General features: G+C 38.5%; 1 protein-coding gene across 1 annotated transcript in view; it reads left to right on the top strand.

Annotated features, from left to right (window-relative positions):
* Positions 1–8,476: 8,476 nt before the first annotated feature.
* The window catches only part of LOC103386242 (cadherin-4), a 220,036-nt gene continuing 202,179 nt past the window's right edge, over positions 8,477–26,333 (top strand). The window contains exon 1 of the mRNA XM_025059968.1: positions 8,477–8,529. The gene's annotated coding sequence lies outside the window, so the exon portion shown is untranslated. The remainder of the gene's footprint in view (positions 8,530–26,333) is intronic.

Raw genomic sequence — 26,333 nt, forward strand, 5'->3', positions numbered from 1 at the left:
ACGAACATTTAATGCTGGCGTGGTGAACACCAACCTCTTTTCCACTGTTACACACTTGCGAGGCTAGTCTCTTTTCAGCACTGAGAGACGCCGGAACACACCAAAGGGCAGCGCGGTTTTATTTAGCCCTTTTGCCAGTCTCTCGTGGCCAACAATAGACCAGCTCTGTACCTAAAGCTGCAGCTTTACAGCAGCCATTGGTGACTGCACTGCACTGCAGCTTGTGTTTGGAAGCACTTCAAGCTTAGTTCATTAAATTCGCAGATGATAATACAGTGGTAATCGACTGGAAATCAGAATCCAGATGTGCTGAGGCCAGCATTGCCCTTTAAAACTGTAGGTAATGCAATACAGAAATAGCTGATCCAACGTAAGTCTTGAATTAACTGTTAATGCTGAGGGGCCGGTGTATAATGACATTGCCCACAGCCTCAAATATATAATGAACATAAACCAAGGCAGATTTTTACATGTAGCTCTTGTAGTTTTAAGATGTTCTCGTGTCCTGTGGTGTGACAAAGTCAACTGAGACACAACCTCTGAGCTTTCCTTTTTTTTCAGGGTTTGGGGCAGAAAATCATTTGTTGCTATTTATTGTGTTGCAATTTGAATTAGTCGGACTATTAGAGCACCCAGCACCATCTTACCAGGATTTACATATGCTTGTTATCTAACTGACACTTGGTTAATCTTTTTTTTTTTTCACCAAGAGAAACCAACTCAGCTTGACATCTCTTCACAGACAACAGAGTGCAGTACCATGTTTTCAACACTCAATCACCACGTAACAATTAGAGGGGCGCTGTTTTAAACATAATAAAATGCTCTCTCAAAGAGAGAGGAGCAGATAACAGAGACACATACAGAAGGATTACGTTACGTAAACTGTTAAAGAAGTATTTTTTTAAACGCCACTGGTCTTGTGATGTTTCACTATAATTGATTTTGTACAATATACCTAACCAAACCATCTGACTATACTTTACATATGAACACTCAGAGTGCATTCAAGTGCAGTGCAACATAAACCACCACCTAATGAGACAATGATAATTGGTATTTAACATGAGTAGCCCTAATTCTATGTTATTAATAACTCATTTGGACAGATTCAAGTTCATGTTGCATTGCACTAGAAATTATATTCTGAGAATTTATAAGGAGACAAGCATAGTGTAGTGACATGCTCTGCTCCATGTGGATTTCACTTTATCTGTCGTGCTGCATTTACATGTAATAATCATCCACACTGAACAGCAAAAACCACTGATGTGCTTGCAAAGGTAAGGGGTTAGTGGAGGAGTCCTAATAGTGGAAAATATATATATATTTTCCCATTTACAGGGGTTAATGTGAATCATATACACATTTTGTAGTGAATCCATATGTGATACATTCATGTCAAAATGGTGAACTAACAGAAACAGCTGGATGCTGTTAAAGATGTACTTGTCCTGTGTTTTCTCTGGATGATACATTGTTCTTAGTGTTCTCTGCCCTCAGGACAAATTTCTGTGGCATGTGTTCGGTGTTAGCACAGAATAGATGTAGTGTGGCATTACTATTTAAGGAGTTTCTAAAATGGGGTCCGCTGTGGTGTGCTTGTTATGGATGCATGTGAAAGGTGAAGGTAGTGCTACCTCAGCAGCACAGTGCAAAAGCGCAGCATCGCGGGGTTGCAGACGGCGATTCGCAGTGTAACCCCATTGTGACTGGCAGACATGGGGATGCTGCTGTTCCCCACTGGCAACGTTGGGGATGATGAATGACACCACGCTGAACTAGTTTAAGGGAAGCAACGCACAATCGCTCATTTCAAAAGGCACTGCTTCGCACAACGGCCTGGGGAATGGCATGGAAAGTAATATCCATCAACAGCCAGCCAAGCAGTGGTGCTATCAGCAAACACAATTTAGAACTGAGGAACATTATTGTTTTTCTCTCTCCACTCTGTTCATCACACCACAGCAATGAACTGAGTGAGTGATGCTCATATGATGAATACGATACCGCTGTCATGATAATATGAACTTGTTCATTATTGGAGAATTGAGTTTGGAGGAAAAGATGTTTTGCAAAAGTGTTTTTTTATATATACACAATATATATATGGATGGTGATCAAAAATTAATCTCCTACTTCATATTTTGGATAAAAGTTTGTGAGTCCCAGTGTGAAACAGGAAACTAGCTCCTAGTGGACAATAAACCTGTCAATTACATCGGCCCCAGTCACCACCTTAGTTTATTTAAATACCGTTTTCCCCTTTTTTATCTTTGCATGTGTAAATAACAGAAATTTGTGGTTTGTATAAAGTGAGCAAAACCTTTCAATTTCAAGTGATCAATACATTAACACAAAAGGTTTGGAGGCTCACAAAACCATTTTTGTCACTTTTTTTTAAATGTCACATTTTTTTTCACATTTTTTTAAATATCAATTTTGTGCCAAAAAGAATCACAATTTGATATTTTTACATTTAATAGGCCACTGTAGCTAATAATATTGCTTTGCCTGCTGCTAGAAAAAAAAAACACCAAAGAATTTAGAGGAGCACAAACTTAATATGAAAAGTAGGCTTTAAAGATTTAATATGCACCAGATGGCAATTTCCAAAAAGTTTTTGTGTGATTCGGGTGTCAACACAATCAGTGTTAGTCTCTCGTGACCTTGGGGAAGTAGTGGTACCATGACGTTTTGTCAGGTGTGATCATTTGCATCATTCGTTGTGCGACTATGTCAGCTGCTTATTTCAGGTGTTACTGTTGAAGAAGAGCCAATGTGACAACGAGGAAAATGAGGAGAGAGCAGGGGGAGGGGTTTCCAAAAAGTTTGTGTTTATTTTCTTGTGTTTCAAAATAAAGGTTTGCGCTTTCTTTTAGTGACTATAAGAAATACAGTTGAATCCTTGACATACGAGTAATAAACTTACCAAGGTTTGTAAATAGTCACATTTTATTATCTAATTTTTCAAAATACAATCATAAAACAGGATTCAGATTTAAAGCAGCCAATCAATTGGTTGATATTTCATTAAATCTTCAGACAGAGGACTACTCAGGATTACTACACCTGGAGACCTGGAGAGTATTATCCAGTACTGATTAAGAGAGAAACAAAGACAGAAAAAGTAATTTGTAACTGGTGAAACAAAAAGACGAATAGACAGCGTGTGTTTTTAGGCTCCTAGAATCTGAATTTGACATTTGCAGCTGCATCACAAATCAGCTGTGACTATTCTAGTTGAAAGTTGATATACTCCAGGTTTAACACAGGCATGCACAGACAATCACAACCACAGCAGAGGTTTGGCATGATTGGTTGGAAGTTGCTTATAAACAGTTTTCTCTATCTGTCTCATTTAGATGGTGCAGATGTCTGAAAACGTAATTTCACAGCTCATGGGGTTTTATATGAGTGCTGTTCTTGTGTTACCTCGTTTGTCATGGTCCCCACTGATTTCATTTTTCAAAATGACATCCAAACAGTATTTTGTGCACCGTTTCAGTAATCTGATCTCCAGTTGTTCGTATTGTTTTGCTTTCGTCAGCCGATGAAATGCGCGCATCAGGATTGTATGTGACGAGTGTTGGTGTGTGGGACGAGAAGTGTTTTCTATTGTACCTGTTTTAGAAAAAGATAAGTAAACTAATAAAACATCAACATTTTCTGGTTTTTAGTTTTGGTTTTGAGTATTGTAGACTGAGATGGAGATAAAGTAAAAGGGAAATAAACGGTGGGAGATGGTGAGAGGAAGCAGTAAATTGCCTGTGCAGTAAGCCTTTTGGTGCTGGTGGTGAGACTGTGTTTAAACAGGGTGACGTGGCAGGGCACAAACCTCCAGGATGGATCTGTGAGATTAAAGGGCCCCGATTCGCTGCTCTCACTTCACATCACATCCACTACCATGAGGGGGAATTCATTTACTCACCCAGCAAGACAGGGCAACTGAGAGCATGGATAAAGACTGAGAGAATATGGAAAAAGCCTGTCTGGAGGCTTGGTCGGAATTAAAAGTGGTTTATTCCTCTAAAGGCCAGATCCAGAGCAAAGGCAGCATACCAAAGAGAGTAATACAGCAATGAATATATTTTATTGACTTGTATGAATCTGCTTTCCCCCAGCTCTTTACACCAAGGCCATGGCTTATTCAAAACATTGTCTTTTTCAAATAAAACCGTCTGGATTTTAGGCTCTGTAGAATCACATAACACAGAGTAACAAACAAAAACAGCCACAGCTCACACAGTCGTCGGCTGGATACTATCTCTTTGTTTGATTTGATTTGTGTATTATTCTGAGTAAACCAAGGTCAGTAACCAGTTTAATAACTTCAGTTGATTTTTTCATCTCATCTGTCGTAAACATAGTAACATAATTGTTACCACAGAGGCATCTTTAAGGCAAATATATAAATGAATATATACTGTATGAGAAGCTGCCATTCTGTAACACACTCAGACCATGATGTTGGTTACATTTCCCGTCAAGGCTCCACCTGCCTCTGTGGCCACTCCAGCGCATTGACACCAGTGTTGAGAGGATGGTTGCGTGACCTGCAGTAATGCTGAAAGGCTCATTCCGCTGCCCAATCAATCTCACGCACATTTTCTTTTCAACATAATTGACTGATTCTTCCTGGAAGCCAAGTAAAGAGAAAGTAATGTGGCTGCACTTTTGCACCGTTGTTCAGTGGAACTCGTGAATCTTATTCTACTGACCAAACTGCTGCCAGGAGAAGCCAGAAAAAGACACAGCTGCCTTGTCAGCAGTGTCTCTGTTTCCTCCTGAGGAAGAAAAACACAGAGGGGAGGAAATACAACTGAAAACAATCAGAGATACAGCAACTAAAACCTGACTTCACTGGTTTGTTTCTCATTTCCTTTTGTGATTTGAATTTAATTTATTTAAGTTCAAGACACATTTTGATCGGATGCAGATTAAGATGATTTTGAGCATTTTCAAAGTACATTTAAAATTTGAACTACAGTGGAACCTCGGTTTTCAAACTTAATTCCTTCCAGAAGGCCTTTTGTGAACCAAAAAGTTTAAAAACAAATGAATCAATTTTCCCAACTGAAATCACTGTAAAGTGGATTAATCTATTCCTGGACCCCGGATGGTTTTTCAACAGTGTTTTATGTACAGATTCATACATGAAACCAATGAAAAAAATTAGATCTAACAACAAAAGATAAACACAAACTGAATAAAGAATAAAGCTATTAAATAGGAAAGTTTTCAATTCCATTCATCCTTACTTGTGCTGAGGAGTCAAGATTGTGCAATGTTCACTTTGCTTTCTCAGAAACTGTTGTCCCCAAAATACGGTCGCTGGCCAACTGCTTTTCATTGGTCAATATCAGTAGCAACTTTTCCACTTCTTCTGATGTCTGAGATCTTTGCCTGGTGATCACAGTCACTCCTTTAGCAACCTTAGCTTCTTTCATTGTTTCCTTCTTCTTGATAATGGTACAAATCGACGACAAAAAAATGCAACTCGTACATATATATATGATATATATGTATATATACATATATATATATATATATATATATATATAAAATTCTTTTTGTGTTGAGTTTTTTTGCGAATATTTGTCACCTTGTGGTATATATCCTGTAGGTGTCTCTTTTGTTTTGATAAAGTGAATAAACTGTGTAATAAATTGCTATAAACAATAATCCCTGTGAACAAACAGCACAGCGAGGTGAAGTTTTGTTACAGATAACCTTGTGAGTTCCATTTCAAGCAGCAGACCTGCTGGATGTCAGGAATACAGAGCATTTCATTGAGCCTCCTCTTTAAATATGGGAAGGAGGTAGGACTCCAAAATTATTGTTTTGATGTTGTTGTTGACATGAATTGACGTGACATGAAGGATTCTGTCTTGTCAGAGGCTCAGAACACTGCAAGGTTGAAGTCTGGCTGAAGGTGACTCACAATTCTGAAGGAAAATAATGTAAACATATTGCACCACAAGTTAGAAATGCAGGACCATTTCAGAATACTAACGAGTCTTAACCTCCATGCATAATAAATGTATTTTATTCCTCCTCTATACATTCACTCAAATATTTTCCACATATTGTAGCATTTGCCTGGATTCTGGATTCAGGATCTTCTCTGTTTAATGAATTATTTATCTTTTTCCCCCTTCCATCTTAGTGACATTATATACTCTATATTCTTCAAATGTTTATTTTTCAAAGGTCTGCTGATCCTCCTTAGTTCCCTGTTTATGTTTAATGTGAAGCAAACATGAACTTAAATGTACGTTATTTAAATGTGTGAGGTGATGAACTGATCTGGAGTCTGTTGAAGAAAGTCGTCTTCATTACGTCTACGTCAGTGGTCCTGGCTGAGGTGTTTTGTTGTGATGTGTGCAGTTAAAGGCTCACGGTGCGGTACAGTGTGAAATCCTGAAATGTCACCAGTGCCATCTAACGAACACAGCAGTTATTAGCAGTGACTGCAGTACATTAGCTGTGAGTTTCACTTGAGTGGAAAAAAATATTCCATTTTAAAATGTGAAGCCTGGGAAACTGTCAGCTGGAGAAATGCTTTTGCAAAAAATAAAAAAAATAAAAAAAAGAGCAAACACTTCTGTCGCACCGTTCATTTATTTAATGAATGTTGTTTTATGTTTGGGTGATGATGCTGGAAGAGCTGGAAGATACTGGAGATATACAGGGACAGTGAGTGGTGGCCCTATGACATGTTCTTTATAATAATGAATCGTTGTGTCTGTAGTATGTAGTAGTGATGTTGGTGACATTTCTCTGACTTTCCCCTGACACCTCTGGAGAAATTAGATGCTGAAAAGCAGACTGAATTATTATTAGCAGCCCAAGCAGCTAATGATTTATTAAAGTAACAACAGGAACCTGTGTGAGAAGATCTCCAACCTAAAATTTAATAACTCATCTTCATTAGGATGAGACGGTCCATTACATTAACTGCTGGTCATCGCCTCATAAACCTTCATATAAAAGCCATTTATTTAGCAGAATTAAAATAGATGATCTTGTTTTTAATTAAGGATCCGGAATTTTTCTTTTTCTTTTTTTTTTTTTTAACAGATACCTCCTATTAAGTCAGAGTCTTTTTGGTGACCTGTGCCAAACAGACCTCAAACCCCACTCCTCTCCTTCCCCAGCCCTGACAAAGAACATCAACATTAACAAAACTCATGAATTAAAAATAATAAAATATAATGTACTCAAAATAAGTCCTTTTTTAAAAAATAAAATCTGAAAATAATTAATAAATTTAAATATCTAAACATTGAAATAAGGCACTATTAACATGTACAAATCTCAAAACAGACAGAGGATGAGTTTTTTAGAATGCTTTTTGCCACTGTTGGGTGGCTCTCCACAGAGAGAGAGATGAAGTGAAGCCGTGGACCTCCCCTCCTCCCCCATCTTCCTCAGCCTGTGTGAGGCTCAGCTGCGGTACGGAGACGGAGGACATCCTCCTCCACACAACTTGAACTGGAAACGGCACAAATGGTGGTCTCATTAAAAAGTTGAGTGTGTTTTTCATCTGTGTCGTACAGTTCACAAACAACAACAGGTTCCTAATGTTTATTAGCCAAAAATCACAGCTCATACTTCTTCATTTTCTTGTAGTAATTTCAACAGTTTAATTTCGCTCCTGCCTCTAATGGCCAAACAAACTACTTTCTTTCCCTGCGTCATTGTCCTGGTGAGTTAAAACAAACCTTGTTTAACAGAATAAATAACTAGTCTGTGTCTTTGTTTTGGTTCTGGCTCTTTCTCATAGAGAGCTGTACATGTCACAGGCAGACTTTGTCTCATTAGACCGTCTGTTTAAATCTAAAATGGGACATTTTTTGGATACAATAAGAGAAGAATAAAAAAATAGAGAAAAATATCCAAAACTCTGAGTAACAACAACGAAAGAAGACACAGAAATGAGAAATATGTTGTACTGTGTACATCATATACTGTGCAGTGTTGACGGATTAATCATAATTAATCAAGGTAAAATAACATTCCCAAGTATGACAAAAACTTGTTTTGTGAATAGCTGCAGGTAAATGTGTGTGTTTTACACCGGCCTTTATTGACAAATGATGGAATTATGAATATGAAAAAATGTCAAGAAAACTATATGACTATATGATTATTTACATATATTAGAGATATTACATGTATTTATATATGTGTATATTTATATTTGTATTATATATAATGTAATGTGTATAATATTTTATAGTAGTATATCATTGCATCTAGAACTGCAATATTGTTAATTCAACAGTTCCATTTAATACTTTTTAAGTTTTTTTTTTGAATGTTATCCTTTTGTCATGTCATGTCTCTGGTCCCAGCCCCCTGTAATAGGCCACGCCTCCTTTACCTGTCCTCCTGCTGCCACCTGTGATCACATGATGTGTTCCACCTGAATACAGTCCCCCTTGTTTGTTGACTTCCTGTTTCCCAAGGCCCTCAGTAAGTTTCCAGCTTTTCTGCTCATGCCTGGTGACCTCGGTACTTCTGGTGAGTTAGTTATTTATATTCAGTTCTACGACTATAATCTCCTGGGTTTTTGCAGGGTTGGTGAATTCGCCATGATATCTGCTTTACTTTCACTCAGTGACAGTGTTTGTATTTAGTTATCTATGTCTTTCACTCTGTCATGGTCAGAGACTGAACTGAACCGTCTCCTCCTGATTTTGAACTCTCTGATTCTGTTCTGCATTTAAGTCCAACATTTTTTAGGCTAATTTGATAAATATTACAAGTTCAGATGCATGGTTTTCAAAATGGTTTCTAACAGACAAAGGATCCAGCTGTTGTATTTAGTTTGTATCTTTATTTGTTTTTTTTCAATCGGAATGTTCACACAGTAGCTGTAAATGAATCACAGTGATTCAGTGATATAAATCATCAGAGCTAAATTTGACAAAAGTTGGATTTTTTTGGATTTTGCAGGAACAGGAAAAATCCAAAACAGCAGCTGGATGTGTGTGTGTGCGCGTGTTTCACACCTGTTTTTGTGACTAATCTGAATGAATTGATTATAAATATGCAAAAGTGGAAGAATATCTAGAAAAATCTTGTGTACTACATACCTGATGTTACATTTCGTTTCACTGCTGCAGCTGTGCTTGCTGACATGTTAAGTAAAGTCAAAGAGTGTGCCGGCCTCTTTAAAGGTCAACAAGTCTATCTGCTTCGGTGTTCACGGTTCTTAGGTTCTACCTACAGTTACGACACGTTGACATTTTCTTGGTACAATCAAAACAATTTGAGGTCAAAATAATGTTGTAAATACTAGAACATTTGGCAGAACTGGTTGGAGTAATTGATTCAATCACATGCCCAGGATGATGTTGATTGCTAATGGGTGCTTTAGAAAAAGGATTTTTCACGTGGTAAGAGACTGTCACTAAAGGTTATGAGAGAAAGGGAATTCACAGCAGCACAAACGGAGGTAGCATTTTTATGTGAGATTCTTAGCTGCATCTGTAGTTTAGAACTGGGAACTATAAAGACTATATATATGACAGGGGTTTAGCAGAAGTCTTCAAGCAGTAAGTGGCACATTTTTAAACAGAAGGCCAGTAAGTTGTGATTAAAACCCCAGAGAAAGCTGATGCCAGGGCAGTATAAATATTATAGTGGAACTGGATCAAAGCAAGAAATTCAGCTGAGCTGTACATTTTCTGTGGCTCATAAACAGGAAGTTAAAACAAAAGTATGCATCAAAATGAAAACATAAAATAAAAAACATTGATACATCTGTTTGAAGCTTTGAGTTTGTGACAAAACAAACGCTTGTCATTACATGTGACCTTTCACTGATGACTTCCACTGTTAATTTAACATTTTTAAAGGTGCACGTTACCAAAGGGCAAAATGTGAATCCTTCCAGACACATGAGCAATGCACTATGGGTTGTTTTGATGGTCTGTTCTACTGTAGAAATTTCACCTACACTTGCCAGTTGTAATTTTCAGTTTCTTCCCACAGTCTGAGGTTGTGTCTGCTGTTTGAATAGGGAGGGTCTGTGCAGTGAACTGAGTTCCAGGGTTCGCTGCCTTCAGATGAGATGAAGGTCAACAGTGCTAAATAAAGTTGTTTATAGAAATGCATTGTTTTCATTCCATGACCTTGATTAAAACGCAGCCCAAGGCCTACTGGTTAGAAGATAAGCTTTGTTCTTTGTTCTGAAGAAGGTTGCTGGTTCAATTCTTGTGGTGTGTCAAGCAAACTTCCTCATTTCCTGGCTTTAATGGAGCATTTTCATCCCACTGCCATCTGACGGATGAAGAATTTTTAATTGTTTAAATGACAACAAATCATACATGTCACTTTAATGTCAGGGAAAGGAAAAGTGAAAGGTCTGCCAGGGCCAGTCAAATTAAAACCTGCTGTCCTGACGCAGTTTTTGATAGATAAGATGTCCTTACACACCTCCCTCCTCAACTCACCTCTGTCCTCCGCTGTCTCTGTGGAAACGGTGATTGATGGAAAAGTGTAGGCAGAAGAATAATGTCACCATTTGTTGCCTAGCAGAGGTCTCCATCAGCGAAGCAGTTTACCCTTCTCCATCTATTGCAGCAAGAAGCAAGAAATCATGCAGGCCTCCAAACAAATGTCAAAGGAGTCAGTCCACCCTCAGTTTCCATTGTGTGCAGCACTTTGAAGTCCAGACAGACAGCTGTGTCGAACAGTCAGTTTGGAGGACTTGATCCTCAGTAATCACATTTTCACAGCTCCTGTTTGGATGTTTTTTTATTGTTGTTGAATTGCAGTACATTTTTGGAAACTCAGGAAGTTGGTGATTTTTTTTTCTTTCTTCAGGACACTGCTAAAAAAAGATACAGTTAAATATATTCAAATATCAAGTAAAATCATAATCCAATGCAGTTAGACTGTTTAGTTTTCCAAAGATTCTATAATTTGTATAAAAGTCTTTAAATCTAAGTAAATAAAAATTTTTGCTCTGCTGATTTAATTATTGTTAACTGTAATATACTTGTTTTATATTATATTATCATTTTAGCAAACATAAACATATCTTGGCCAAATATTTTTTTAACAAATAAATCTAATCAATGTCTTGGTAATTTGGTACAACACTGGGACATTTATTTATCAGCCAAACTTATTATTATTTATTTTTACATATTTCAAACATATTTTAAACAGCTTAGGAATCAAAAAAAGGGCAGACGTTGAATAGTAGTTGTGACAGAGGTCAATTCTGAGGTCAATACTTCTTTTTAATTTATTAATTTGTCATTTGGAAAGTAAGATGATATTAGGATTGTGATGGTGTTTCTTGGCCAAACTTGTGTAAGAGTAGCTTAAGCTGGCTCATTGGCTGCCATCTTGTATACTTTTTTTTTTTTCAATATTCATTATCAGGCATCTGATAATGAACGTCTGGAGTTGAGTTCAGTCAGACACCAATATATTAAATTTGTTCAGCTATCAAAGGATGTATAAAAAAAAAAGCATTTCAAGACCAAACTTTTAAGTATTCTGCTCACATTTCTTTTGTTTTATCAATGTTTTAATCTTTTTATTTTAAACAGACAATTGTAGGATGGCAGACCTGAATACTGTCTGCTGCACGTTAGCAGACAAAGTGACACAGACGGTTCTAACAGGGTGATCTGAGTTGGTAAAGACAGTTTATTTTCTGGCTAAATGTTTCATTCCACTATTCATCTCTGACACATAAATTGTGTTTGAGCTGGATCTTCCACGGGCTGAAGTCAAGTCCCTCCTCTGCAATGTTAAATGACCTCTGGAACAATTTGATTATGATGTCTCGCTGACAGACACATTTATCATGGCTCTGAAGTCGTGTAATGGATATGAGCGTAGATCTGGTGACACAGGCGAGGCGGTGGGAGAGGCAGAGATGAGAGCGACCACGTTAGAGCCAGCTCTGTGACACGTGTATGATAAATAGGTGAGGAATGATTCTTCTCTTCTGATGTTGGTCCTGTACTGTATGAGCAGTTTTACTACAACATACCAACGCTTGAAAATACTGATTACTCCATGTGGACCTTTTTTTACTATAAATAGCTATAAAGTAGAAATCATCTTAATGGGCTCAGTTGAGTCGTCAACCCCCGAGGAATGAACCCTGATGACGGTTGTCAATGAAAATGTGGCGACCAGTTAAATCTTTTTTTTATTTTTGCTTTTGGACTGTACAACAGAAAACGTTTTAACGTTTAATTTATTACACAGATTTTTTGCCATGAAGTACACAGGCTGCATTTTATGCTTATTTAGCTGCTAAAATAAGGACTAATCACATAAACACACTGCTGTCACGATGGATCTACTTTTTGCACTGCTTCCCTGCAAATAGAACTTCATGTCAAAGGCTACTCTTCCTGATGTCGCTTCCAGCAGGGGCTGGTTTGAGTCCATCGACCTCTGGCTTGTGCTCCTGCTGCACCGCTCTGCTACCACATAGTGAGGTCATGACCCACTCTCTCCTCTTTACAGTATGTCCCTTAAATCTCCTCCTTACTGTGGTGGTGGCCTTGGAGCATCATTTTGGCCACAGAAATGAAGTTCTGTGCAGTCAAAGAACATTTGCAGATCAATTGACAAACATCACACAAAATGTCCAGACTGGATGCAGGACTGTAGCACAGTCCAGGGGAAGGAACAAGTCCATGAGAGAGACATGTGGCGCCCTTCCGCAGGAGGTGTCAGTGTTGTTGAGGCACGGCCCGTGGATGTCCAAAGCCAGGTGGAGAAGCTGCTCTCCAGCTAGTATGTTTCTTTCATTTAGGATGATAAGTATAACTGTAATCTACTGCTTATGTCTGGTTCCTCCAGTAAAGTAAGGGCAGAGATCAAGCTTAATTATGGGCTGCAGCTGTAGTGTTTCCCTCTTCTTCATTCCCTTAGTGCATAAAATTACAAATTAAAAGCTCACTAATCAGGGGGCTGCACCGAGCCAAGCGCATCCGAATTAATGAAAATGCTCCCGCCGACACCGTCAGGACATTCAGTCCCTCCTCTGAGGCACTTTTTTCTGGTGTGTATTCACCAACAGGAACACCTTGTTTTGTATAATGTTTTATTAATCATGTTGTTCACCTTTTGCTTATTTTGCTGGCTCTGAAATTAACACAAATGGGTTGTACCAAAGTAGAAGTACGTCCTAGAGGTGTTTTTCACTAATTACTAAAAGTATTTTTTTTTTACTTTTATCATAGAAATGTTTTGACTAATGCACGTTTTGACAGTGTTTCCCACATTATATACAGTAAAATGTGTTAGTTCTGGGATTTTTTTATGTGAACCTAGTTGAGTTTATGACATGATCAAAGGAATATCAAAGGTGCTGCTGATCGTTATAGTACTTCAAACAGTACAGCAAACTACCATTTAGGGCATTTTGATAGTTGACTTTTACAGGAAGTACAAGTTTTTAAGGCACAGATCATACTTGAATTTTAGATGAAATGAATATGGAAACAAATAAATTATTGGTTTTATTTGCTGTCGCGAAAGCAGGGTGAATTCTGTCTTTTTAAGATTCTTCAAAGAAGCAACTAATGCATAAGTAATACTCCTCACTTGTGTCTTCCGATGGTGGGAAACCACGTGGATAGAAAGGACATTTATTTGCACCCTTCAGTATGTTCAGATTTGAATCACCTCAGACCATTTTCCTCTGTAAACGTCGTGAGTGTGGAGATTATCATTATCATCCAGCGACGAGACGTTTATAGTATTTCTCACAGGTCATACATATTTGGTTTTCTGCACTGGCAGCATGTTATTTAACTATTGTTCACTTTCTTTCCTGATTTGTGGATATCTGAGGCTCGTGAGTGCCCTGATGGCAGAAATGTAATTTTGCTGAGAAGATTAGAACCAGGCTTTCTGACCCTGCAGCACAGATCACCTGACATCTGTCTGGATATGAATTGGCTCCAGTTGTTCAGGAATAATCCTCAGCTATGCTTAGGCAAAAATAAATAAATGAACACAAATGGGAATAATAATAATTTGTTCCATTGGCTTTTTTTCTAATCAATCTTATGCTTGAAGCCAAACTCAGGTACATGAAACAATCGAGGAATCGTCGACAAGTAAATGTACTGTTGTGGGACAATTACATTAGTTTAATGTGAAACGGAAATTCCATCATCAGCTTTTCGTGGTAGTTAATTAATTGACAAAATTCACATTCATTTGAAGTAATGAAAGTACAGTGTTTATTTCTCTGTTAAGTAAATAAAATGGGTTTTTTTCTGACCAAATTTGTACTATTAAATAAAATAAAATGGCACATATACTGAAGTAGCCTGGAGGGGTTTTTATTATTATTAAATATAGTACTACAAATGCATCAGTAAAAATTTGGCAACTTCATTCAGCAACAGTTTTTTTTTTTCTTCTGGCCACTACTGAATACAATTGCTCCAGTGCCGAGACCCTTTTCTCCTGACCTTGCAGTAACTATGCTGTTGTATTCTCACTCACATAGGGTTTACAATGTGGTAACGTCTGCCGATACTTACCCTGTGGCCATAATCAACCCTTCATATGAGTAACATTTGTTGGCCAAACAGGAGCCTTGTGAAACGTGAGGCTAATGGTCTGTTAAAGGTTAAAGATGGAAATATGCAAAGGCCAGGGTAAGGGTTAATGTCGGGCATGTTAGGTGCAGTGGCACAATCAATGGAGAGCCTCCACAAGCCTGGTGGGACTATTGGTCGACTGCTGTTGATTGGAGTGTGTGTCAACACCGAGCACCTGCATTGACTCCTGTCACGTCAGGATTTTCTCCTCAGGGACTTTGTCAAGAGCCACTTGTTCGATTATTTACCTTATCCAGCTGAACACACTTTTTGCCCACAATCATTTCAGACAGCCAGCCAACACCTTTAATGTCACACTCTCTAACAGTGCTTACAGGAACCTTCAGGCTTTAAGGATGAGCTTGCTTTAGTTTCAGCACCATGGACAACTCCCTCATCGCTCTGAAATCCTGCTTTTTGTTATTAAACCAAACATAATTTGATTTAAGACAATAATAGTATTTTTTTGTCAACATGAACAGACCATGTGGGTGCTGCAGAATAATTGTGGTCAGACTGATTTAAAACCACGGCCCCTTGTGTCATTTCTTAGGCTGTGCTTTTACTTTAAGGACTTGCATTAATTGTGGTAAACATGGTCATCATTTATCATTACAACGAGTCTAAGAGCTCTCCTGCTCAGCACAGTACTGGCTTCACCAAATACTTGTTTTTTGTCAGTAAGCCAAACAAACCCCAGGGACTCTGTATTTGTGTTTATTATATTTATATTTATTATTTTGAGTTAGTTTTGTGCTCACTTGCTTACTCCAGAAATGTATGATTTTACTTTTACTATTTCGAGTATTGAGAGTTTAGGTGCGCAGTTTTATTGTTATGATGAACCATAAATTAAATAAATAACATAATGATAGAGACAAGAAAGTTTGTCTCATTGATTGGATTGAAGCAGAGCAGAGATCCATCCCCTGACGTACAGACAAACACAAGCAGGCATGAGCAGTGCTTCAGATCAATGGTGTCACATCACTGTGACAGAAATGTGGCAGCAGACTGTGGAGCATTACATACTTAACCATGTTATATTTTCATTAGCCTAGGTTCTTCTGCATGGCACAGTTGAATAAAAATTCATAGCAGTCGGGTCAAAACAGTGACAGAGGTCTCTGTAATTCAGTCTGTTGAATCGAAATGATCCTGGCGGGAGAACAAAGGTTCCTGGGTAGCGGTGAGACAATGTAAAAACAGAAGACTAGTGAGTGGTGTACGACGTCTAGGGTGATGACCCCCAATGAGTATTCCAGCTATAGGCATAATGAGGCCTGGTTCACTGGTGTCTTATCCTTATTACTTTTGGTTATAATGAGGGTCAGGCTGTAAGGCCGCTCATCTCTGATCACCCTTATTAGGAACCCAGACTGGGAGAAACGAAAGAGGAAGAGTTGTATTGGAGAGTTTGACAATGAGAAAGAAAGAGAGAAGGGAGTGAGATAAAAATGTGTTAGATACGAAGCTCAAATTGAACATTGTTGGAAGAAAAAGCAATTTGGTGGTGTTGGTTTTTTTTTTTTTTTTGGAAAATAAATTTTAAAAAGACAGAAAATAATTAACTTTTTTTTTGCATATCACCTTATTACCTTTCCTTTCTTTAAAATACATGTCCAGTCTTTGGGAATTATGCATGTGTTGTGTCCTTTTGCAATTCTTTTTCTATTGCAGACTTGAGCTGCCAGTGGACTGTAGTAGTTGCCATTGTCTGCTTTACTCCCAGTGTTCATGATGTGCCAGACCAAACCAAATTGTATTTCTGGCTGGCCATTCAAGAATAATACAAAACTTATGTCAATGAAGCCTTGCAGATTTAAACCTCCAAAAATCCTACATCCTGGCCACTGATGTATTCATACAATCCTCTACTGTAAATTGACAGGTATGCCTCTCCACCCGGCCCTGGTGAATTTGTTTTTGTATTTTAATGCTTACGTTATATAAAAGATTGTGGCCACGGTCAGTAAAAAGTGTTAACGTAATTCAAAATCAGAAGTACAATGTCATGCAAAATTTTGAGCATGAATAAGTTATATGTCACTGCAGTTTATGTAACGTGCTAACATTAGAATAAACCGTTAGCATGATGTAGAATATTGTTGGTCCAATTTAGGCCTACTTAGTATAATTTAATAAGAACACAGTTACTGCTGTTTACACACTGTGGGCCAGATCAAGTCATCTACGTAACATGGATATAGTAAGGGGTTTCCGTTTTTTTATAACAAGCTTGTGATTATTTAAAATGAGTGCTCGATATAATAAAAATGGTGCTTATATTTTTAAACTATCATGCTTTTAGATAAATAAAAGAGCACGTTTTAAATATGCAAGAGCCAGTTTAATAAAGTCAGCACACAATTTTGTAAAAATCATCCATGATTTGGGAAAACAAGTGCACGATCTAAAAAAATGAGCACATGCTCCACCTCAACAAGTGTGCAATTTAGTAAAATGATGGCACGATTTTGCAAATTGAGTGTGTTTTCTTGATGCCCACAAAAATATTGGCTCTTTCTTGGACTCCATATTCTATATGGCGAGAAAAAAGATAAAAGAAAAAAAATATATATAAAAGGGGTCGGCACAAATTCTCTGGTGATTAAAAGACGGAAACATTAAAAACACTCGTGAAATGAAATGACTCTGCACAACTGCATTAATGCTTTACTGCACAGGCTGCTGGGGTCATTGGGAATTAATAGGCTAAATTAGTGGTTGACAGGTCTGGAGATGGGAGATTATCAAAGTGAAGCAGGCTTTAAAAGTGCAGTGCAGGTCATACAGGTTCAGGCATACTAATTATGGCTCCTGTATGGCCTGAATTGTCCTTATATGGATATTATCCTTATGAGGCTTTTAATTTTTTTAAATAATCCTTTTATTGCATGATTAAGCACCCAATACATTATAAAATATTTTCCTACTAAATATTTACTGACACAAGATTGTATTCTATGCAGTTAAGATAATATTGCCATCCATATCGGAGCATCAAGATGCCTTCTGGCTTTTTTTTTCCTCTTCTCATTCGAAGCGTCAGCTCATTGTATTTTCACCAATCACAATGTTTTCACATCATAAGCTTCATCAAAATTTTAGGAAAAGTGCAAGTGGCAACAGCAGAGATGGACATTGTCCAGTATCCACACTGAGTGTTTTATAAAGTAAATGGAAGTTATATTTGATTACAAAAGGTAGCTGTGGTCAATGTGTGAATGTGACTGCACCTTAGAGAGGTCATGTGAGGACGCTGTGGAGAACATTCCGGACGAGTTGTTCACGTTACCAAAGCCCACAGGGTTGAATCAAGTGAAAATCTGCTTCACTCTTAGTTGGCGAAGACATATGGTGAGGCAGCTGCTGCTTCCTCTAATAACATGTGGAGATGGCATGAACCCAGGTGACAGGTTGACAGTGAGACTCTACACTGTTATTGTTAAAAGTTCCACAAGGTATTAAAAATTTGTTTTCAGTTTCTGCTTATCCCTGCTTAATTTAATATATTTTTTAAATACTTGCAAGCCATGGAAAACAGGTTTGCATATAGTTGCTGTAAAGCTGATGTTGCATGTTTGTTGCACGTTCAGCAAAAACACAGGCAAATGACTATTTACCGTGGATTTTGTTTCTTGGTGACCTGATAGAAGTCACTTTTTGGTGCTTTTTTTATATTTATGAATAAAAGTTTGAAATTGTTGCATTTGTTTAGGTGTATTGCAGTATATTTGTTATTATTATTATTATTATTATTATTATTATTATTACCAGTGTTGCTCTTATAAACTTCAATCATCTCATCATCAATAGTCAGCATGTGTTGTTTTGGAGACTCTAACATCCATTTAGAAATTCAGAAAAACAAAATTGCCAGATTGATTTTGAGGGACTGTTGACTGATTAGGATTGTTGGGGAAAAGGACTTCACAGAAACACAGGTTTTTACTTACATGTTTCATACAGTGGTTAACTGTGATGAGTCCACAGCGGCTATGTGATTCATCATGTTACAATGTTAGACTTGTTTTTCAGCTTTATTCTTATTATTTCTTATTATTTAATATATGGCTATTTCAATGGCAGTACAGAGAGCAGCTGTGTGACCAATTTTTGGTTGACACTGACTCGTAGTTGTCTATTATAAAATGGGAAGAGAATTTGTTGGAAAATTAAAAAAAAAAAGTTGGCAGGCTTTGTGAGCAGCCGTCATCTTTTGTTTTTGTGCTGAGGATGGGTGATGTACAATAACAGTGAAAGGGAAGGAAGGAGCAGAGGGAGCAAACAGAGGAGGGGTCACACAGGGGGGTTACAGACAGAGGGTAACAGCCCACGGCCACAGGATTCTGATGTCGACTCTTTAAACGAGGGAAATGAAAAGGGAGACGCAGAAAGATGCCACTCGTCCGACTCTGCTTCTCCACCGTGTTATCACCAGCAGCAGGCTGTGGCTGGAGGGCCCCACACAGATGAGAAGCACGGCGCTGCTGAGACCACAGGGTTTCCACCGGGGCACACTCGCAGTATGAATGATGTATGACAGGGCCACGCTAACTCAACTCAAAGCAGGCTCGGGCTGCTGTAAATCAAGGTCCCGTAAGGTTAAAAGTTTGGAGCTTTGCTAAGCTAAGTCGGTGTATGACTCATGTATAAGAAAGGTTAAAGGTTAATTGCCTTTGCCGGAGTCTCTAGGGTGGACTGTTGACTGTATTTCATGAAGACTGCAATTCTTTCCTGCTTTCCTTCTTCTTTCTCTCTCTCTCTCTGATTCACTCTCTCTCTCTCTGACTCTTGCTCTGGCTTGCTTTCTGCATTGCAGACAATGCTGATGTGGGAGGATATCACCAGTGGCATTGCAATGGTGAGCTGACCAATTTTAAAACACATCTGTTCAATTATACTGGAGAACTTCAATAATTAACTCTCTTCCCTCTGGCTTTTGCTGAATTACTATTGATTGAGGAAAACTGTGTACCGGCGCTGGTTCCTCTCTGCAGGATATAAAGAGATTATGAAGATATAAACCTGTCTTTACCTTTTTTTCTTACCTCTGCAATTGGCAGGATGTAAATGTCTGATGTGTACACAAAACTATTAATAGGGTTTTTTGTTCAGGAAGGAAGCCCAAAAAGACGAATCCTTCAGAGCACCTCGATGCAGCTCAATTAAGAACATAAAATCCTCACCACATTCTTTTTTATTATTTCTGTCTATATCTTAACGCCATCAGACAGAATATTTGCACCTGAAAATCGTTGAACGTTGTATTAATAATGACCTTGCATTTTTTACCCCACGCACTTTTACTGTAAGCAGTGCAGATGCTGAAAAAAGTGAAAGCCAGTCATTTGTGACGAGACAAATGCATTTCCACTGCACCGGTTGCCATAGCAGCCTTTGCTTCTACAATTCAGATAAATGGCTGATAAGTTTGCAATGTGACGCTGATGTTGAGGCAAAGCTGTTTCATTTTCTCAGGGGAAGTGAAATTTTGTGGCGGCTCTGTAGATGTCGGCGTGTTTGGTGGGAAGATGTTTTAAAGGAACATGAGAAGCGTCTTTGAAAACATTTCAGAAAATCCCAGAACCACAGCCATTGAACTAGACTTTTAATTGGTGCATTTAATTTCGTCCGACTGAGTGGTCTAATTCACTGACTGTACTGAAGGGGTTTAAAGTAATTACAAATGCCCTTCGCAAATGAAAAATGCATGTTATGTACTGAGGTTTGTGCTGCCAAAGGCCTTTATAGGTAGTGAAAAGGTTGTGTCAATATTTTAGCCCTGCAACAAACACATCCAACTGTCAATCTTTAAATTATTTAAAGTATATACCCATTAAAAAGAAAATACTTTTCATCCATTTTTCTCATGTAGCGTAGCTCAAGTCAACGCGTCCATCCTTAAGCTGCTTTAAGGATATGAAAAGAACCCTAATGGAGGTTTACATCTCTGGTGTGTTTCCGTAGCACGTGTCATCGCTATAGAAAATCAATTTTCACCCTTCAGAATTAACTGGGTCCAATTCCCACACATATGTTTATTTCATTCACTCTGAATGAGATTATGGACCAGCACAGAATGAACCTAAAAATATCCACAGCAAATCAATTTCCAGTGTGTGCACGTGTGTCTGTGTGTGTGTGTGTGTGTGTGTTAAAATTGAAGCATTGAATTTATGAACCACATTTCCACAAACGTTGGTTCACTGGTTCTGCCCGTTGTCAGTTTCTCCTCTGTTGAGTCCAACAGATCTGGACCAGTCAATCCAGTGATACAGGCCAAAAAGACACATTTGGCTGAGCAGCCATTGTGCAGAATGAGGCCTGCCATAAAAATCCACTAAAGCACTGTAAAAAAGATGGTATCTTCAAAGATACAGTGTCCTCAGTGCCTTGTCCACAGATGTAGTTCTATATCCTCACAAATACTGGTCAGTGAACCTTCCAATAGCAACAGTCCAAATGTCTTTTCCTTTTTGGCAGGTAAAATCCGAAGGCACTCACACTTGAAAAAAAAAAAAAAATTAAAACACTGGAATAAACAAGGACTTTAACGTTTGTTAAGTCATAAACACAGGGAAAATATCTTGGTAGAAAACGGATGTTGATGCTTTCTGTTTGCACAGTACTTGAGGTCTAAGTCCCTCAAGGTGGCAAGAGGTTTCGTCATGCAATACCCTCCACCTCCCCCAGGGCTCAGTGGTCATACACTTTCAGCACTGGCTTCCGGCCTTGGTCTTTGTCCACAGGGGTTTCTTATGTCACCCTGAATCACTTCACATTCTATTTCGGATGGTTTCAGTTTTAGGTCTTTGCCGAATTTGCACTGGACTTTTTTTTAAATTGACATAAAATGCATGTGTAACATAATATCACATTTCCTTTTACATGTTAATGCTACATCAGCAGCAATGTTCACCGCTGAGGCATTACTAATGGCTGCACTCACTTCACTCCTTTATTGCGGTCTAACATCTATAGCCCATGGAAATCCAATAGAGTTAACCTTATCTGGGAAAGTAAATGATTAAGTTGTTATTAATTATTAAAAGTGTAAACAGCCTAATGTCAAAACAGAACAAAGATTCAGTATCACATTAAAATACAGTGGAACCTCGAGATACGAGTCTCTTGACATACGAGTATTTCGAGATACAAGCAAATATTTGCTTCAAGATACGAGTAAAGATTTGAGATAGAAGCTTCCAGACACTGACCCTTGGATGGCCGAGCACTTGGAGCAGCCCACACCACCTCCCTCGTTTACTTCATGTCTCTATAGCAATTAAAAACATGTTTTTTTCCATTGTTATTAGCACTAATACGTGATGTTTTTTAGAGGGCCGGAACAGATTATTTCTTTTCTGTTATTTCTTATGAGAAAAAAACTACATTATTCACCACCCATATCAGTTTTTTTTATCCACCACTGACCAACAATTAAATTTACATTTAATTCTAACCCCTGTGAAAAATATACATCCTCAGAAATGGATCTGTATCAGTATTGAAGTCCTGTAGTAGATTCTAGTCAAGCTGGGAGCACACGTCCCACCATTATATATTTGGCCCAGTTTATTGATTCAGACAGTTTATTTTTGGGCCTCGCTGGTGTTACTTTTTTGCACGTTGGAGCAAGTACCAGTCCTTCAACTGGGTCGTTGCTGTTCACTGTTTCTCCTGACCTTGAGATGAGTCAGCAAGTATTCTAGAGTTTTAGTTTGTCACATGTTTATACTGTAAGTTGCTTAGTAAAATTTGTGTTTGAACCTTTATCAGTTCAGTAAAAAGACAAATTGTTGAACCGTTGTAAGTTGGTGATGCTTCTTTGAGCTACCAGAAGTGACGGGGACGCAGGAGGTCAGAGCAACACCTCTTGCGTTTGACCCTTAAATATACAGGAACTGCAAAGATACTGCAAATCCTTCAGAGCTGCAGCCTGTGAGGATTAAAGTCAAAAGTACTTTGGAGAACCGGAACAGGGCCAAGGATCAATTCCTACTTCATTGGAGACAAATTTAAAGTCATTCAGAGTGATTCACTTGGCTGCAGGAACAGGTTCAGGGGCCTTTATAATGAGAATCTTGCTACTGCTTCTTAAGCCGGTGCTATCATCTCTGGAAACATTTATCCTTCACACTCTCATTTGCCACTGCACCGCATAAAGGCACATGTTGCTCAACGGGGATGTCAGGAACGTCAACAAATTCCCGAAATAATTCATTTCTGTCAATTCACTCTCATGAGGAGGTCATAAACAAATTGGTGGTTCGCAGTCCAATTTTGCACAAATTTAAATTGATAGTGTGGCCACGTTTTCATTTCAAATATTTTTCATAGAGTATGATGATATTCAAATCCAATACCATCTCATCATTATAGTATATGAGAAAATGAAGTGTTAACAGATGAAGATGAATGAAGCCATAAAGTCACAGAACACACAAATATAAAAAACATCATTTCAACAAATATATGACTGTCGTTTCAAAATAAGGAGTTAGCTCTGTGTGTGTGTGTGTGTGTGTGTTTGTGTTTGTGTGTATGTGTGTGAAACGTGGCTGGGGACAGATGGCAGGAAGGGATGAAAGTGGAGGCTGCCAAGCGGAATTAGTCACACCCATTAGTCAAACACTGGCAGACAACAAGTGACTGTGGTCCTGACATCTACATAGTAGGAAATTCTCATTTACCATTGGCTCCGGAAGGAACAACAAAGGAGCAATTAGTGAAGTGCAAAAGGACTTTGGAGAGAGAAATGGTAAACATCAGGTGCCCCCTGCTGACAGGTTTTGCTCAAACTACCTCCGTCATCATCATCGTTATACCTTTGCATGATTTTTTTTTGGAAAATCTTTAGCAGTAAGAAAACAGGAAAAGCTGTTAGGTGACAATATTGTGCAGAACTGCATCAAGTTGAGCTTTCTCAGCTCATGGTGCCAGCCGTTCTGATGTCTCCTGACAAACACATGTCGTGTAGTGTTGATCCCTGTGCACAAAAGTGTGATCTGGGGCAAGCATTAATTTTCCCCTTTTAGAAACATCCTAATGAAGTCGCAAACAGTCCGACCCTACGGGACGCACCCTGCCTTTGCTACCAAGATGGAGGAGACTCGAGGACTAATTGGTAGCACCCTTTTTTTCCAGTGTAATTGCACTTATTTTGTGAGTCACCTTCGAGGGTCATTAAGAGGCTTTGGATTAATTGAGCAGAGCAACGTGGAGAGGAGAGAGAGACAGAAAGAGGAGCACGGCAGAGAAGATATTTGGCCCATTACACAGATCACAAACTTTCTCTGAGTCTGGCACGTTCGCTCACATGGGACACTTTCAATCAGTCTGCTTAATCGCTCCTCCACTGTCACTAACAAATGCTTGCAACAGTTTCTTTTTATAGAATTCTTTGTGATCATTATTTCACAGCCCTACTCCCACAGCCCTCACTAATGGGTCAGATACAACGCTTTTAGAGCCTGATGGAGTAATGACAGTGCTTTTAGCCTTCTGATGTGCTGTGGAGTAAGTGAGCCAAGCAGGCTGCAGAGAGGACTGAGAGAAATGTTTGAAGTAGAATGTGGAGGATGTGTTTGAAAGGCAGCAGGTATTGTTTGCTACACTGTACATGCTAATGGTGAAATGGGCATTGAAAACCACAAGATTCTACGCAACTGAGGAAAATATTTTGACTTATTTTGTTGCTTGACCACTGCATGATGATTTTTAATGTAATACCTGTTAGGTGTGGACTACCCTCCATTTCCATCTTATTAGCACAGAGTATGACTTGAAGTGAAGCCAAAAGGTTAGCATGACATAATTAGCAACAGCACGTCCTCGCTTGAAAACCTGAGGCTTTGGTGAATGCTCCTGTTATTCTGTTATTCTGTAATAGGCTTTGGTGAATGCTCCTGTTATTCTTGATGCAAATCAATTAATTTGCTAACGAATTTAAGAGCTCATATGTTCTAATTAGCCCATGTAATTAATAATAATAACAATAATAATAATAATTAAATGCAGTAATTGTTTACTGCACTTTTACCACCTTTTTACCACCAAAAAATGAAAGAAAGAAAAAAGTTAAATTAAGCCTAGGTAAAATCAGTGAAGCAAAAATTATTAAGTATTTGAATAAAAATGTGTATATGTTAATGCTAGGCAAGCTATTATCAGTGTCTGTTAATTTACATATCTGTAGAGCTCATCAATCATGACTTGAATCTTCATACTTCAGATCATGTTTTATATTAACCTAGATCAAATGAGTCTTCTGGTTGTTGCTCAGTACAGACGGGTGAGTTACACTAGTTGACTCACTGAAACACCGTAAACTCAGAGGATTCAGTTGCCTGGCTTCAATCCAGTCATTAAATCTAGTTATAAATATAATGAACAAACTGAATACTGGTGATCATTGCAAATGTTAGGATGATGATGTTCCTCATTATAAAAAAACAAACAAAAACAACAATTTAGTGGTAATGCTTCACCAGCGGACTGGAACATGATCTTGCTACAAAATTCCGCACCATTTTATTGGTTAAATCAAGCCTAAAATTAGCTGGAATATTTTCAGAAATAACATTTTTAATGAATCAAATGCTTCAGAAAATGCCATCGATTAAAGGCCTTTTACTTTTCTGTAATTTCTTCATTTATTTATTGCAGTCTGCAGCCAACTTTACAGACGCATATTATTCAAGTGAAGCAGATCATTTTATTTAGAGTAACCTGTGATAAAATTGTATCACCACTAGTCTGAAGTATGATTACGATGCAATGCACACCAATGATGTCAGTTAAGTTTTGTTTGTTTGTTTCTGCACATTACGACACATCAATTCACGACTTGCTATTGTTTAAATGTTGCCTTTAAAGGAAGTACTCTTCTTCTTTAGGTCCGGTCCCAGTCTGAGGTCATATTCACTGGTTTGAGTTCAGGCCCGGCTATTAGTCACTGTCAGCAATGTGGTGAGATCACCACTTTACTTTTTGATAACTCAGCAGCTCACCACTCCCATAAGGTTACTGCTGCAGCAGTAATAGACAGTGGGCGTCTCACAGGGAGCTTTCTCAGTCACTGCATTTTCACTTGAAAACCTGCACCTATTTTAACCAGGAGAGCAACACTGTTGTCAGCTGTTAGCTGAACAAACTGAGTGACTTAACCTCCTGTATCGCTTCCACATCGCCGGCTCCACTGAAGTTCGTTTTTTCACGTCTTTGTTGTTTGCTTATAGAGTGGGATTAGGCTTGTGTCTCTGTTTGAGACGGAGATAGATGTTGATGGGCTTGACCTTTCATTTGTATTCTCCGTCATGCATGGCGCACCAGTGCAGTGAGTGCTTCCCATGTGTGCAAACAGTATGCTCGTGTGCTCGCTCTAATCTCTTACTAAAACATCTCTGGCCTCCTCACCTGGGACGAGGCAGAAGACGGAGGAAAAGGGCATATTTGTATTCGGACACTGTCTTTTGCAACGGCTAAAAATGGTGGGCGACGCTTCAAACAACTGCATGTTATGAGAGGGAGTGGTAGAGCGAGAGGAGCGGCCGAGAACAGGCTGCAGCCAAATGTCAACTTGATAAATCCAACCTTTACAAGCGGCGTCTCATCTGGCAGAGCTTGTATCCCACGATTAATAATCAGATATTTAAAATTGTTTTGGAATAATTAATTGACTGTGGTGGGACACGCCGTTTCTCTAGTCCTCCATAACAT

Source organism: Cynoglossus semilaevis, chromosome 11 (genome assembly GCF_000523025.1).
Source record: "Cynoglossus semilaevis isolate Cse_v1.0 chromosome 11, Cse_v1.0, whole genome shotgun sequence".
NCBI lineage: Eukaryota > Metazoa > Chordata > Actinopteri > Pleuronectiformes > Cynoglossidae > Cynoglossus > Cynoglossus semilaevis.